Consider the following 11180-nt stretch of genomic DNA (forward strand, 5'->3'; position numbering starts at 1 on the left):
AGACCCTGGGGAACGTGGCATTTATTTTCTGGCACTTGTGAATCACCAAAGGAATGTCAATAACGTAATAAAACCCCAGGGTAGCTGATGTTTTCTGGATTTGCTCCCTATCCGAGAAGTCATAAAGCAAAACAAGGTTATTACCAATGGAAGCCACGCATTTTAATTAATGAAAACAGAAGATTCATTTTAGGGTGAATAGAAACAGCCTGTTCCTGAGAACAACTGGCCGCTTTCCTGTACTGGGAACATTGGTGCTTCCAGACGAAGTCCAGAGACAAGGTCTTCTCACAGGCTGTTAAGCAGTCTGACAGTATTTGTCAAAATTTTAAATGTACATCTCTTTCTCCGGACTAGCTCAATTCTCAGAAATTTGTCATGCGGAAATAAACAAGTATACAATGATACATGTACAAGGATGTGCATTCCAGCAGTTATTTATTAGCAAAAAATTGAAACTACTTGTCTGTCCATCAGGAAAATAACTTTGGCACACTCATACCATGTAATACTATGCAGTCCAAATGACATGTTCAGTAAGCGCAAAATGCTCACCAGATTCCAAACACTTGGAACAATAACCCCCAAAAAGTATAATATCTCATTAATAATCCTTATATTGATCACATGGTGAAATCATGTTTTTAATATATGGGGTCAAATAAAATATATTAATAAAATTAGTACAGTTTCTTTTCACTTTAACACGCTTACTAAAAATTTTTAAATTATGTAAGTGGCATATTGGACTGCTCTGTTTTAGAGCTAGTGTTTACGCTAAAAATCAGCAGGAAATCCAAAGTTAACTTTTAGTTAAAATAAGAGATAATTATCACATTAATGTTTTCATACATGCGTCATAATACAGCGATTTATGTTAAATATTTTTTACTTATTGAAAATGTTAAACATAGACAAATGTTAGAGATTAAAGTAGCTCATTTGTTTATATTTTAGAAAGATTTTACCACAAGCACCAAAGTTCAATTACCTGGGCCTGAATCCCAGCTCTGCTATGTATCAGCTACATGACCCAGGCAAGCAGTTTAATACATCTGGTCCTCAGTTTCCACATTTGTTAAATGGGTCCCATAATAGTACTTACCTCATTGAGTTATTTTGAGAATGAGATAAATGAATGTGTGAAACACGCTAATTATGCTGTCTAATCATATACAATGCTGAATAAATTTTAACTATTATTTTTATTATACTTTGTCAGATCTGTCACTTATACTATTAATCTTCAATTCTGGTTAGTCTAAATTTGTCTAGTTAGTCATAACAAATCTTTTCATCTTCCTTTAAGTAAGCTGATTGGCACTGTGACTGAGACATGAAATTTAACTCTCCTCACCCCTGAAATGGTTATAAAATTACTGTCAAAATCAAGGAGATATTTCAATCCATTTAAAAAAAAACAAAAATTTTCAGTTACATTATCAGTCATATGTTTCAGAGTCTCCAAAAGATGCTCAATTAACATTCTCAATTCCTTTATCAGAGTGAATCTCTTGGAGAAAGAAAGATCCAGCCAGATGACAAGAATGTCACCTAACTTGAAATGAGCTCTGTGCATCAATTCCTTCATCATTGTGAATCTTTTGGAGACATTAAAAAAAATCCAGCAAGCAACAGGAATGTCACCCAGCTTGAAATGAGTGTATTGTGTAAAGTGTTGGTTGACAAAAGACTATGCATCTCCAAATGGCTCTAGTCAGCTTTCCTACCAATGCCAAAGTGAAAGTATTAGTCACTTAGTCGTATCCAACTCTTTACGACCCATGAACTGTAGCTCAACAGGCTCCTGTGTCCATGGAATTCTCCAGGCAAGAATACTGGAGAGGGAGAAGGTTCCCTTCTCCAGGGGATCTTCCTAACCCAGGGATTGAATTTGGGTGTCCCACACTACAGGCAGATTCTTTATCATCTGAGCCGCCAGGGAAGTCCATGAAGTGCCAAACAGATCCATAACTGCTTATAGGGCTGATGGAGGACTAATTTTTCATTGCAATCCATTCCACAAAGATAAGATGAATTTTGAAATTACCTCGCTCTTTATTCAGATATTGAGAAAAATATTGTCAGTAATTGAAAGTAGCAATGTATTTACTGAGCTATCTGACATATCAACCTCAGTGTGAGAAATTGGCTGCCACTTAGAGGAATGTATCCTATAAAAATCTTGGAGGATACAGGCAAAAGTAGATAGGATTGAGAGGTGCTGTCCATTTTATCATTTCTTAGCCGCTGGTGTGTAGTGTGCAGCCCAATTAAAAATATATACATATTATGTGCCAGTGGGGAAAATGGCAGGGAAACAGAGAGTTAAACAAACAGATACATTGCAGTTCTTTGCCAAGGGCTCACTATGGAGAGATTCCACATGATATCTCAGCCAAAAGTGTAATTTGATATCGACCAGAACCCATTAAAGTTAACTTTTGATGTGCTTTAATCTGGTTTAAATAAGTTTTGTTTTAAATCAATTAATTTGGGGCTGTGTTCAAAAATGTCATTTTCAAACAATATAAAGATGTTGCTTCCTTTCCTTGAGTCGTTAATAGAGCCTCACACCTCTTTTCAGGGTTCCCCGGTGTCAGACTTTCCCCACACTCATAGCTTATCTCATTCCAGTGACAAAAAGTGTGTCAGAATATTAACCAGTTCAACATGATGTTTTAAATTCATAGGTCATTTACTTATTGATCCCTGACATAGCTCTCAGCAGACTGGAAATGATTTGTTTCTCGTTTTCTCACCTATAAAACGAGGGTACTGAAGGCTGCTCTTGTTGCCAGCAAAGGATTTCCTAAGTCTGAATTAGATCGTTCAATAAAGCTCATTGATCAAAGGTTTTGTGCAACTCTAGTGCTGTGACACTTTTGAAGTGAAAGACTAGAATTGGTGTCAAAAGGAAACCACGTGCTGTACACATCATTATAATAGTAAAACGATTTGAAAGGCCTTCTTTGTGACTAGGTCTTTTGAACATTATAAACGAAGAACTCTGTGCCATCAAAGCCATGGATATTGTGACCAGACAGGCTCTCCGTGGATGAGACACACAGCACAGGGAAGGAAAGATGGCCCGGGACCCTTCCACTGACTCCTCACCATCACTCTGAGAGCTTACCTTGCTCTGCTAGACGGGCACAGATGACCGGAAGTACCCACATGTAGACTTGTTTACTGTGGCCAGATGGGGCAGCTCAAGCAGAGGGGAGAGAGGCAAACCCTGCTTAGAAGGGTGGGAGGACTCCAGGCAAAGGGCAGGACAGAGTGACCAGCTAAAATACAGGACACAAAATTTGGGGGACATACCAATACTTTACTCCTTGGAAGGAAAGTTATGACTAGCCTAGACAGCATATGAAAAAGCAGAGGCATTACTTTGCCAACGAAGGTCCGTCTAGTCAAGGCTATGGTTTTTCCAGTAGTCATGTATGGATGTGAGAGTTGGACTATAAAGAAAGCTGAGCACCGAAGAATTGATGCTTTTGAACTGTGGTGTTGGAGAAGACTCTTGAGAGTCCCTTGGACAAACAAGGAGATCCAACCAGTCCATCCTAAAGGAAATCAGTCCTGAATATTCATTGGAAGGACTGATGTTGAAGGTAAAACTCCAATACTTTGGCCACCCAATGTGAAGAACTGACTCATTTGAAAAGACTCTGATGCTGGGAAGGATTGAAGGCAGGAGGAGAAGAGGACAACAGAGGATAAGATGGTTGGATGGCATCACCGACTCAAAGGACTTGAGTTTGGGTAAACTCCAGGAGTTGGTGATGGACAGGGAGGCCTGGCGTGCTACAGTCCATGGGGTCGCAAAGAGTCAGACATGACTGAGCAACTGAACTGAACTGAACAGATACTAAAACATTTTGATGTGTTTATCTGAAGTTCAAATCTAACTGGGTGTCCTCTATCTTTATTGCTAAATCAGGAAACATCAGGTACAGGAGCAGCTCTGGGAAAGAATCTATTCTAGTGGGCAAAGCAAGATCTCCCAGTGACACCACGGTCAGTGACTACTAATGGTGGTGCCCGTGAGTCGTCCACGAAGGAAGTGAGGGCTGATGTGATGGCACTCATGGAGAGGAAGAAGACAGTTATTAGAACAGGGAAGAAGATCAAGGCTACACTAACAAGAGTGAGCTGACTGAGAGTTCCAAAATAGTGGGTGGCAAGTGTGGTTCTCCATGTTTCTGCCTCCATACCATTCCCAGAACCAGACAGTCCAGAGAACCCGGAGGTGTATCAAATTTCCCAACAGGAGATAGAGTCTTAAAAAAGCCACCCTTCAGCTTCTAACTGTGAACGAGGCTATCTCCCCAATTAGCAGTTTTTTGAAAATCATTCTGGTTGATGGGGAATGGATTTGTGTTGAGCAAGATGAAAACAGGAAAACTCACATGTGTATCAATTTAGTAGATCAAGTGGCAGATGATTTTGAGTTGGACTGGGTGGGTGGTGGCAGATGAAATGGAGAAAAGTAAAAAGATTAAAGAGGCATTTTGGAGGAAGAACAGAAACCTCTTCAGAAGGTTTCCTCCAGGTCATGGAGGAGAGGACTGTGCCAAGAATGCCTTCTAGGTTTCTGGCCTGCCATGAAGGGTTCTGTGCTGAGGGAGGTCACCTGAGCCAGTTAGATTCTCTCTCTTGAAAGAAGAGAGGGGGACAAGTGGGTGGAAGTGGACAAAGATGGGACATATGATGCACGGCCAATGTGGACCGCCATGTTCATCCCAGGGCCAGAGGAGGACAAGCAACTGCAAACAGAGAAACAGACACCAGATCCGTGTGACCCGCTAAGAGACCTAAAGCCTCATGGGCTTGCTTTCTGTTGTCTGAATACATCAAGTATATTCCTTCTGAATCCCCCTCCCAGATCTCCCTCTCTCGTGTCTTTTGGCCACCCACTAAAATGTCACCCACTCAAAGACGCCTTTCCCGACCAATCTGCAAGAACACCGAGTTTCTCATTATCATATCAGCATCCTCTTTTAATATTTTCAAAACGCCATCTTCTAAAATTGTCATTCATTCGTATGTGTGTCGCCCACCACCTCTGCCTCTACAGTGCGAGCTCCCAGACCACGGGGACTTGCCTGGCCCTTTCAGGCTGACCACCCTCCACCCTCAGAACAACACCTGGCATGGTCGGACAGTCAGTAAACACCTGGTGAGTCGGTTCTGATCTGGCCGGCTTCCCGGTTCCAGGTTCTAGTTCACAGAGATCCAGCCATAAATTGCTTTCTACCCTTGGCTGCTGTAAAATCGCCACGTCCTCATGATAATCTTTTCTTTTCCTTGATCTTATTTGAGTGACTTCTTGACCTTACCAACAAAAGGGCTGTACCAGAATACACATAGAAATCTAAATCAGTAGAGGGGCTGGACAAAGACCAGGAAAGGTGCCAAAAAGAACAACCTCTAATAAAAAGAAAAGCCACAGCTTTTTTTGAAAAAAAAAAAAAAATTAGGACAGATACATCAAGGGAAGAATACTCCACTAAGTAAGACACTAGCCTGTCTTACTGCTGATGAATATTAGCTAATTCAAAGGTTTTATTCCTTCCATGTGCAGTCTCTGAGCAAGGCCAGGGATCCAGAGATGAAGGGTCAGCCCAGCTGTGAGGGAAGGCAGTGTGCAGAGGGCAGATAGGAGTCTCAGTAATGGTAGCATGGGAGATGCCCAGGTGGCCCTAGTGGTAAAGAACGTGCCTGCCAATGCGGGAGACACAAGAGACTCGATTTCCATCCCTGGGTTGGGAAGATCCCCTGGAGTAGGAAATAGCAACCCACCATAGCAACCCGCTCCAGTCTCCTTGCCTGGGAAAATCCCATGGACAGAGGAGCCTGGCAGGCTACAGTGCATGGGGTCCCAAAGAGTCAGACACGACTGAGCACAACGGTAGAACAGGTGGTGAGCCTTCTGTAGCAGTCTGCAGATCAGGCTTCAGGTATTGACAGCCACCATGGAGGTAAGTTTCCCACTATCTTGAGATAATGAAGGAAGGAGGTCATTCCAGGTAGAGGAAACAGCAGATGTGAGGCGCTAAAGATGCTGAGCTGGGCTATCAAGTTCTGAGCCCTTGATTCAGCATGGCCAGAATTCAGGGTGTTTAAGGGTCAGTGACAGAAATGATACTGAGACAGTAACACAAACCAGAATAGATGGACTTTTGTAAGGAAAAATCATTTTCTTTAGTAAATAAAACCCAAGACAGTAAAATCTAGTTCTGGAAAAAAGTCTTGCCTGGTAAACAGGAACTCACAAAGCCTCTGTTCCCTCCTGGATCTTTCCCACCTCCTGGCGACTCTCAATACTAACAAGCCTCAGGGGGACCCTTGTTCTTCCAAGCTGGAGAGCTGGGACTTTATTTTCTAGGTGACCACACACACATACACACATACACATCCTTTCTTGAATGCTGTTTGACATTCTCCATGAGACTGCCTTCAAAAGCGCTGAGCAAATATTAAAGCCGCGTGTGATTAATAATGAAGTGCATTGGAAGTTAAGAGGCCGGCTGGTCCCAGTCCAGGTTCCCATGGACGGATATCCAGTGTCGCCAAGACCGGCGCCATTATCACCCTCCTCAATGACAGCCTGCCAGAGGAAGGCGGCGAGCCAGGAATCCTAAGCTGCCTGTTGTGGAGGCTGACGGGGATCACAGCATCACAAGGGGCTTCAGTTCACTCATTTAACCGGAAAGACATTCATTAGAACAGTTTGATTTTCATGAAAACAAAACCTGTTGCCTGAGAGGTACTCTGTACTCTCAGAAACATTAGGGAGGAAACCCGGGGTAAATTTTTTCCTCTGCTTTCTGGCGATTTGCCACACTCTGTCAATTCCATCTTTTTATTTAAATTTCAAACCCATCCTCCTGCTCACTTTCATTCTCATAATTGTAGTAAGGACTTTAGTATATTTTTATCTGAAATATCATAATAGCTTTTTAACTGGTCACGTGACCGTCAGTCTCCCCTTACCATCACTCATCATCGGACTCATTGTTTCTGGCTCCATCTTTCTAAAGCCGAGCTTTGAACATGCCATGTTCTGCCCCTGAACACTCCGTAACTCCCCGTTGTCTACAGAAAGACATCCTTGCCCAACTCTTTCACTCTCTGTGCTCTGGCAGTAACTCACCTTTCCCACTGTAATGCCTACTACTTTGTCTTCATGCAGCAGCTGAAATAAAACATACTGTCCTTCTGTAGTGACAGGTTTATTCAACTTAAAGTGCCCTCTTCTCCAACTTTCCCCACCCTTCACTGCTGACTTCAGATGTCCACAGTTCCCTGAAGCAATCTCTCATCCTTTTGGTGGGATGGACTCACCTGGTAGCTCCCATAGCCCATGACTTCACATCTCTCTTATAGAGCTAATCACCTTGCATTTTGTGCCAGAGTGGTATCTGCGTGAGTACTTGTGTGTGTGTGGGTGCGTGAGCGTGCGCAGTCACTAAGGCGTGTCCTACTCATTTGCAACCCCATAGACTCTAGCCCACCAGGCTCCTCTGTCCATGGGATTTCCCAGGCAAGAGTACTGGAGTGGGTTGCCATTTCCTTCCCCAGAGAATCTTCCCAATCTAGGGATCAAACCCACATCCCCTGCATTGGCAGGAGGATTCTGTACCGCTAAGCCACAAGGGAAGCCCAGTATTTGCATATGTCAGGAATAAAAACTCCCAAACCACAAAGTGTGTGTCTTCTCTTTGAATCCCTCATAGCCCCTAGCATGGCGTCTCTCTCCCTAGCCTAGTGTCTTGCCCTCACTGGCAGTGTGTCTGTTGATTTAAGGACGTAAGTATTTGATCCCACATAGAACTCCCAGCCCAGGCGTAGCTTCGTGTGGCGTTGTGTTTAGTTGTCAGACAAGAGTGTCCATCCAGGATTTGTTTCATTTTTCTGTTTTGTGCGGGAGGTGGTTGTTGGCTGTTGGGGGTTTGGGACGAAGCCAAACTGAAGAGGTGCCCATTTGTTAAACGAGGCCTGGAAATCAACTAAACCCCTGCCCTGAAGGGGCTCTTACTGGTGCAGAAGCCCAGCTTTGGCACTGCAATCTGAGCTTCCTTTCCTGCGTCCCTAATTACTCATGTGGGCTCCCTTGTTGGAGGTTTTTTCCATCTTGGACCTTTGCCCTGTTTAACAGCCCAGAACACCCTAGCGCTAGCAACACATTTGTTTTGTCAGCTTTTACTCCAAAAGGATTTTATAGGATCAGTTTGCTTAGGCAAACTTTTAATTTGGTTTTGTTTTCTCTTCAGGGACTTTATTTGTAAAAAATGAAATGTGTGTGTGCAAAATCGGATGATTAAAGTGCTTGAAATGCCAGAGAGCAGAAAGACAGCTCAGTCTCAGGGGACACTGAGACGAACTAGCAGCATACAGATGTTCATCTTGACTGTTTGCACATTTGCGGCGGCAAAACATTCAATGATTACAGTACCTGTATCTAAGTCCTTTCAGGCTGCTATAACAAAAATACCACATACTGAGTGGCTTCAACAACAAACATTTGTTTCTTGTAGTTCTGGAAGCTGAAAAGTTCAAGATCAAGGTGCCAGCAGATTGCTCTTGACGAGGGCCCACTCCCCAGTTCATAGACAACCATCTGTTTGCACTAACCTCACATGGCAGAAGGAGAAGGGCTATCGCTGGGGTCTCTTTTATAAGAGCACCAATTCCATTCATGAAGGGTTCACCCTCATGATCTCAGCATCTCCTGAAGGCCCCACCTCCTAATACCATCACATGGGGGCAGAAGGTTTCAATGTAAGAATTTGGCGGGGGAGGGCACAAGCATTCAGATCACAGCAACTTAGAGCAGGTAAGACACCTCCAGCTAACAGGAGGGAAATAACTGATTAAAAGTCGTTCTGGGACTACTCTGGCAGTCCAGTGGCTAAGAATCCGTGCTTCCAATGCAAGGGACACAGGTTCGATCCCTGGTTGGGGAGCCAAGATCCCACATGCCATGGTGGGGCATGGTCAAAAAAACTTTTTTTTTAATAAAAGTAGTCCAAATAATTGTGTTTATTTCATCAAACAAGACATCTAAAGGAAGGCAGTCCTACAGGAAGGTAGTTATAACATCAGCAAAGGATAGGGCTCTTGCTATCTCCTTGCTCTCCTCTCCCAGTAATTAGCAGGGTCCCCAAATGACTGGCATGACTGCAAGTACCACATCTTCACACAACCACATCCAAACAGGAAGAAATGGGGTGTGACAAAAGGCCTTTCTCATCCTGCTGCTGCTTTTCATCAGAGAGGAACATTTTTCCCAGAATTCTTCAGTAACTTGTCTTGCTGGATTGAATTGGGTCACATGTTCATCCCTGGACCAATCACTGTTAAAGGGAAATCCTGAAGTCGTGATTGGTGTAGGCCAATAACATCATCACAGGAGCTGGGCACCTTGTCAGATAAAAAAGAAATGGGCTCTGAGAGCAAGAAAAACAGGGCATGGTTTTTGAGTAGGCAGTCCCCATTTTACCTGCCAAGTGCTGTACATGGCTCTTCATCTTGTTCAAAATCAAGAAGGTATTTTTTGTGGATAATCAATCAGTACTAATAAGAGTGAAAGGACTTCCCGTTACTCCAAATCAAATATTAATAATAACCCACTGTTATTTTCATTGTTGTTGTAATTATCAGCATCATCAAACAGGATGATGATAAAGAAGAGAATTTAAAAGACCAAGACTGTCTTCCCGATTTAAGCTATAGTTTGTTTTATTGTCCTGGGTATTTTTATACAGGGTTACTGAAAACATTTATCTTATGTTTACTTGAATTAAGCTGAAAGGCTATCACTATTTATTCTTTTCACATCAATTGCTAAATTAAATAGTGGCTTATGTATAATTACTGGGCCTGGAGGCTTATCCCAACCTGTGGGAAAATTCTTCTCCATCTGTGTGTCACTGTGAGCTTTCATTCAAACTGAGTCACCCAAACTTTGACACTTCCTGCTGGTCCAACTACAGCTGTCATTTACCTTTTATCACTGCTTCCCGGGACACTTCCTGCTAGCCTTTCTTCCTCAGTGGTTCTCACCTCAAATTTATTTCCTTTATTTTTGCGTGGGTGGCTCTTCCTTTGTGTCCTGCATTCACTGCCACGTTCTTCTGAACACATTGCAATCTAACGTTGCCCACAGACACAGACATTCCCCCAAGGGAAGCCGTCAGGGTTACAATTCCAATGTAAGACTACGAAAATCAGAGTCTTATTTGAAGCTGTGCTCCACTTTGAACCTTTCAAGAAACAGCGATGGAACAGACAGAGCAGTTGAACAATTCAAGGAGGATGAAAATGCCAGGGAACAGAAAGATAGTTCAGGCTCAGCGGAAACTCAGAAGACCTTGGACCAGATGACTGCCCTTACTGTAAAGAAGACAGGGTAAACTAAGAGCTGTTGGAGGTCTGTTCTAGGAGGCTGGGCTAGTAAATAAGAGAAAGATAGCTAGCAGGAGGAATAGTGATGGCGAATTTGACCATACACTAATTCTGAAGGCTTTTACTGGTCCTCTGCCTTTAAATCAGGCTTCCTAGGTGGTGCTATGGTAAAGAATCCACCTGCCAATGGAGGAGATGTAAGAGACATGGGTTCAATTTCTGGGTCTGGAAGATCCCCTGGAGGAGGGCATGGCAACCCACTCCAGTATTCTTGCCTGGAGAGTCCCATGGACAGAGGAGCCTGGAGGGCTGCAGTCCATGGGGTTACAAAGAGTCGAACATGACTGAAGCAACTGAGTGTGCTCACATGCCTGTAAGTCACTTAATAGAATATTAAGGTTTATCCCCGCTCTCCCATCTTTCTCCATAGCCTGCTGCTACCCACCCTCTTCCTAACTAGATTTAACAGTGAAGCAGAAGTGGCATGTGGAATACCTGAGTTTCTCCTATAAAAAAGAATCCCTCTAACTTCAGGCAAAAATCTCTCTGCAAATTTAGTTGCCTTGAAATCCTCTGATAATACATAATGAAGAATGAGACAGGCACTATTTCATGGACATGCTTGCATATTATTTCACTTTCTCTCTCATAAATTCCCAAATCCCCAACCAATTTTATTGCCTGCTCCATCATTTTCTTCTATTTAATACTGCTCCAACACCATCTATGCAGTCTGACCTACCTCTCCCCCTAGACTCAAAAGT

Source organism: Cervus elaphus, chromosome 7 (assembly GCF_910594005.1).
Source record: "Cervus elaphus chromosome 7, mCerEla1.1, whole genome shotgun sequence".
Taxonomy (NCBI): domain Eukaryota; kingdom Metazoa; phylum Chordata; class Mammalia; order Artiodactyla; family Cervidae; genus Cervus; species Cervus elaphus.